This window comes from Geospiza fortis, unplaced genomic scaffold (genome assembly GCF_000277835.1).
Source record: "Geospiza fortis unplaced genomic scaffold, GeoFor_1.0 scaffold53, whole genome shotgun sequence".
Taxonomy (NCBI): Eukaryota; Metazoa; Chordata; class Aves; order Passeriformes; family Thraupidae; genus Geospiza; species Geospiza fortis.
This window is the reverse complement of record NW_005054305.1, coordinates 1,326,729-1,332,808: the sequence shown is the minus strand read 5'-3', so window position 1 is coordinate 1,332,808 and position 6,080 is coordinate 1,326,729. Positions and strand designations below refer to the sequence as shown.

The window sequence follows — 6,080 nt, the reverse complement described above, 5'->3', positions numbered from 1 at the left end:
CCCGAGGGCGGCCGCCTACTCCCGGCCTTGGGTCGCGGGAACCCCGGTCGGGGTAGATCCTCCCGCCGTGCCGCGCCGGGCTGGTGAGCTTCTCTTGCCAGAGAAGCTGAACGTGAAAGATTCCGACAGCGGAGCCCTTCGGCGCTGTGCGTGAAAAGCGAACAAAAATAACTTTTAAAACTCCTCGCCTGGGCGTCTTCAGGTGGGCCACGGCTTAGGCTCGGTGCATTTGGTTTCCTGTGGGTCAGGATCAAGATGGCCCTCCGGCAGTGCGGGCGCTGCGGCGACTGGCGGCCGGCAGCTCGGGAGTGCCCGGGGCGGCCCCGCAGAACAGACCTGCCGCCGAACACCGAGCAAAGAGCGAGCCCGCAAATTACGCATCAGTAACTCCGGGGAATTCTACGTTACGGGTTTCTCACTCATCGCGGTTCCATAAGTCAGTGTTTTGTATTTTAAGAAATAAAAATTTGGATTTGTGTCAAGGTGGGCTTCATGGAAAAAGGTGGTTCAAATGCATCTAGCCTTCAGAGCTGCAGACTGCAAGAAGGAGTGGAAGAACATTAAAAAAGTGAACCTAAAGAGCCAAAGTATATGGGCAAGTCGGCAGTTCTCATTCAGCATTATCTTTTATTTTTCTCAGCTCTCTAATAGTCAAATTTACATCTCCCCCCGTTTTATTTTCTTTAAAGGCTGATCAGAAAACAGTAGTTGTGTTGATCACTAATGATAACCTAATGTAGTTTGTTCTTAAGAAAAAGAATCGAGTCAGGATGTCCAGTTTATTCTGCAGGCAATGCTGCAGAGTAAAGCCAGTTGTGTTTTTTAATTTCAGGCAAAGCAAATACATGTATTTGCTTTTAGAATACCATAGATACACTTAAACATTTAACAAAATAAAAAAAAAAAAAACCCAAAAGCATTCTAGATTTGGAGACTCAATACCATACCTTGTTCCCATGTAACCCTCTTAGGGTGGTGGAATTCATCATATCCTGTTCAGTCAGAAATCTAACTCACATTATCCAGAATTGATTTTTAATTTAAACAGCAATTGTAAGTTTTACAAATCGACCTTGGCAATGAATTACTTAACAGTTTGTAGACTGGTTGAAGCTCTAGGTCAACCGTGGCTTCACAATTCCAACTGGGCTTATAGTAGTCTTGAGTGAGAGCAAAGTTTGTGCTCCAGTATCATTTGTGGTGTTTTGTATACACAGACAAGTGTTGCTGACTGGTGAGTTTTACAGCACAATGGTAAAATTTGCATACCTGAAAAACACGAGACCTAGTTGTGTTGTCATCTTCATGACGTTTCAGAATGACTCACATAAGAAATTTTGTGGCATTGGGCTAAAACTTTATAGCTAGAGACATCCTGGCTCTTGCCAGCTGTCACTGTAATTTGATGTCTGGGTTTCAGGTTCGGTGTTGATGGGTGGGATTATATAGTAGTCCTTTCTCACGGCACCTGGCGATGCCCGTGTGGTACCAAAAGGTTTGTTGGGATTCTCAGTTCATCACACCTCTCCTGTTGCTTTCTCTCCTAAAGACCAATGTAAGGAATGATTCGGTGAGTTTCTGTAAGGCTGAGTTATTAACTGTGTCCTCTGCTGTCTGTCTTACGTGTATGTGTGCTATTGGCTGCCACAGACAGTACGGGGCCGCACCAGTGATTGACTCTGTCGGTAGTGGAGAGACTGTCACGCCTAATTTCAAGCACAGTGTGATTAAAATAGCAGAGCAGTTGTGGAGAAGGCGAGCTGACCAGTCCCATAGCTGAGAGCAGGCTCAGACTCACACCATATGGGGGTGAAAGAATAGATGAGGGTCTGAGTCGGGAGTCTTGGAGGCTAGACATGCTTTCATTGCAGTGGAAAAATTGGCTGCTTCTTAAATTGTCATGCACTTGTCGCTGGTAGTCTGAGTGTTCCTCAGAGCGTTCCTTTTATAAGGAAATGTTGAACAGGTGACTTAAAATGATCAAACTGTTGGTAGTTCATTCTGATTAATCCTGCACAGGATGGGACTTGGAGTGTCATTGCCACGTTTTGCCTGCCATTTTTTGAGGCAGCCTGCAAAATTTCTGCCTCATGATTCCTTACCAGGGCCATTCCTGAGTGGGCTCTCAAATGTGTTGCAGTGCAGGTGGACTGACCGTGCTTGGTATTCACTCAGGAGTCCGAGTGGATCAGCCAAAACTACCACAAGTCTCAGCTACTAGTCAGGCAAGGCTGGTGCCAGCTTCTAGGAATTTCCCCTCTCTTTCGTTCTTTTGTTTTAAATCAATATTTTTGACCTTGTGAGGGAAGGAGGAGGGAGGAGCTGCCCTTGAATGCTTTAGCATGGCTGGAATATAGTCTGAGAAGCTACTGATGCAGGGGTTCATTGCTGCCATTTGCTGAATACAGTTTCCCAAACAGCCCTTCAGACAGGCTCAACATTCACTAACTCCTCATTTGTGTTGCATGGTTAGTTGGCATTAATTTAATCTTGAAGATTTATGCAAATAGCCTATGTTTAGGAAGGCATTCTCCATGTACTAGCTTTGAAAATTCTCATATATTTGAATTACTTTCTAAAGTGGTCATTTATAGAGTCCTTAATGTGTTTGAGTAATTTGAAAAAACCCAAACATGTATGATAGAATCAAGTACATATTATGCCAAATAAAGTATTTTAGGGTGATATGGGGGAATACAGGTGTAAGAGCAGGAAGAAGGAGGAACAGAAGAATAGACACGGAAACAGGCAGACTAAAATATTTCAAACACTGATGTGGGTTCAGTGGTTTGTAATTGGGGCATACAGGACTTGCATCCTGAGATATTGAAGGAGGTGGACAGATTGATTCCCTGAAGAGCTTTGCCAGTACATGCCAAAAGTTAATCTATGGTACACGTGGTAGTAACCTGAAAACATCAACAAAACATTCTTGAAAACACTTGGTGGGATTGCTTTGTAACAATTCAAGATAAATAAAAAAACATTGCAGTGGTTCATGGACAAACGATTTTTTTTCTTTTGAAAGGAAAAAAAATATTTCTGGACCGAGATTAATTCCCTCTTTTTGAGAAATAACTGAGGTAGTCAAGGCCTCATCCTAGCCATTGCTCTTTGAAAGTGTAGAAAACAATGGTATTTTATAGCAGCCCTTCCTGAAATTCATGTCCAAAGTTCCCATGGCTTGTTGTACTGTGTGATCATATTACAAAAAAGCAGTTCATCTTGGAAATAGTATTAGTCGCTTACTTTGAAGCTCTTGGACCACTATTTTAAGAACATGGTGCTTAGCAAAACATAGGTTTTTCTTTTTAATCCCAAATAGATTTCTTTTGAATAGTCTAAGCATTAGGTGAATAAGTGGGTAGTTTTTGTCATGTTAATTTCTATTTAATATTCCAGAAGCTATTAATAAAATCATTGATGTTTAAAAGTAAAACATTCTCCTTAGATATAATGCAAATTACATACCAGTATAGTAGTTCAGTAAGGAATTGGAGTGCTAAGTCATTGTGTGGTTGAACTGTAATGATTTCCTATTCTGAAGCAAGTATCCTATTTAAGCCTCATGTTAAACTTGTCCCATTTTGTCTTAAAATGCATCTGCATCTCCAAATGGCCAGGATCTTTGTGTTTGGTGCCCGCATCTATTTGTGAGGTTAAATATTCTGTTCTTTCTCAAATAACACTTCTGTTTGATCTTGCATAACATGTCTAATTATTTATGCATATTATACTTCTAGCAAGTATGCAGAGGGTTCTTTTTGAAAAACATTGTTTCAAAGATTGTTTCTGAACTTACTAAAAGTTATGCTTAAAAGCATGTTAGACTTTGAAAACCCCATATTCCCAAACCTGTTGCTATTTACATTTGTGTCACATCCAGTTACATCAGACACGCTGGATTACATTGTATAATGAAAGCCGTATTGCTGTACTCTAATCTTTATCTCTTTATATCCGATCTCCTTTGAATTGCACATGAGTATTGCTTATGGTTACTTAAAATAACTACTGCTTTTGTTTCAAGGACAGTGCTATATATGATGAACACTTAACTCTCAACCCTGCTTTGGCAGCGACTTCGTATCCTGTGTCTTTGGTTCTTGCATGATTTAATTGGGAAGCTTGCACACATTCTTTTTTTATTTTTCATTAAAATTTCATAGTTGAAAAATCTGAAACCTGTGAAATCATACATGTTCAGAAAAAAATAATATATTTACCTGTGCCACTGTGCTCGTCTGAAAGATTTGGAATGTATGCCTTCCTCTTCTCAAAGCAGGTCGTGTACTCTTAGGGAGAGTGGAAAAGGACAAAGAGTAGGAGGAAAAGAAGTTTGTGCAGTAAAGCTGACCTGAAGTGGGGTTGGTTTTGACATCACTGCCAGAGTCATTCATAGCCTGTAAGAGACTTCTGACCTCATTTGATAGCCAGTAAAAAGAAGCAATTTCTGCTGACTTTGGGAGACTTGCACATGCACATACTGATTATATGTGTTTTGTTTTTCTTGAAGTGACTGCCTAAGACATCATTGTGGGAGTAATGTTTCATAATGTTAGAAGCTGCAGAATCCAAGTTAAAATGGCATTTAGGGAGCACTGGAAGGGGATTCTGCATCAAAATTTCCTCTTTTCCAGGGCATCCTGAATATTTACTGTTGAACACACATGCTCTTGTGGTGCTTCTATGTATGACTTCATAGAACAAAGCCAAGTGAAATAGAATGAAAAAAAAAAGAAATCTTACTCTCCTGTCATCAGTAGTTAAACCTTGCTTGGAACTCTGTATGGTCTTTTCCTCTCAGCTACCACCTTGCTTAAAGATGAGCAAATTCCTCAGGCTGTGTGAGTGCCCTTTATCATACTTTGATGCTTAATAGATCTTTTGAATTTTCTGTGACAGGTTGTTTTTCCTGCCCTAATGTTTTGAGGATAATTGTTGGTCAGAACCTTGAGGATAAGAAAGCCTTCCTTCTTAATTTAGAGATGAATGTGATGAAATTTGTTACTTTGGGAATAGTTCCAGGAGCAAAATCATCCCCTCAATCTGTGATGTCAAACAAATCCTTAGAATGGAGCTTGGATCAGGATGGAGCTGTTCACCATTAGAGATGGACATAACTGCTGTGCACCATTTAGAGATCTGAGAAAACTGGACATCTGTCAGATATGTGGGCTTGTTTTCTCAGCATGCCCTCTATTTCTATTGTTTTCCTCATGACTTTAATTTTCTCATCACCATTCCTTCAGATGGAGGTTACAGTTCCCTCAGGTCTGCTGGTGTATAGGTTTTCCTGTAGTTTTATAGTTTTTCAGCTCTGCCAACATGATCTTAGTTTACATCTCCTAATAGTTTCCTACAAGCCAAGAACATGTTGAGGCAATTTTGCTAGGGATGTATGCATTATTGTGCTCACTGGCATGAGGAAAGAGGTAATAACATAGGGACACCCGTGACTTCTTATCCCCCTACAACCAGAACAGTCTGAATTTTCTGGAATTTCAGAATTTAGGAAAATCCAGTGTGATTGCATTAGTAGATGAAGAGAGAGCAGTAGTGGTGGGGAATAGGGAAGACTATAGAGCTCTGTTTTCCTGATGTTTAACTGTTCCATGGGTCTGCATGGATGTTTTTCAGCTCCCATCTTACTTCAGGTAAATGTCCTTTGGTTTGCTTATCACTATCTGCCGTGTTCCCTTGAAGCAGCCACAGTCTCTTCCATTCCTCCCTGAGAATCTCTATCGGGGATGAATGAGGGAATCATGGAGCCAGCCAAGGTAACAGCTACTCAAGAGGCTGCACCTGTAGAAAGCTTGATCCTTAACATCTGAAGAAGACATGAAGAGATGGAAGAAGACTGGGTTTATTAAAAGCAGAGCTTGTATTGTTTCCTTGTTGTTAATTGTTATTACTGAGTGTGAGAGTTTTCAGTTGCCTATAACCACCCAGCTTCCACTTTTTCTAGGCAAAGATTGTTCTTGGCAATTGCCTGCCTCACTGCTCTGGCACTTGCAAAGTGAAAATCTGCTGCTTTCTTACGTTAGAAGGAAGCAACTTTGCCAGCTAAGTTGTAGAGC

At 40.9% G+C, this 6,080-nt stretch overlaps 1 protein-coding gene across 1 annotated transcript in view; it reads right to left on the bottom strand.

Annotated features, from left to right (window-relative positions):
* YES1 (YES proto-oncogene 1, Src family tyrosine kinase) overlaps window positions 1-294 on the bottom strand; it is a 49,986-nt gene extending 49,692 nt beyond the window's left edge. The window contains exon 1 of the mRNA XM_031066528.1: window positions 189-294. The gene's annotated coding sequence lies outside the window, so the exon portion shown is untranslated. The remainder of the gene's footprint in view (window positions 1-188) is intronic.
* Window positions 295-6,080: the final 5,786 nt, after the last annotated feature.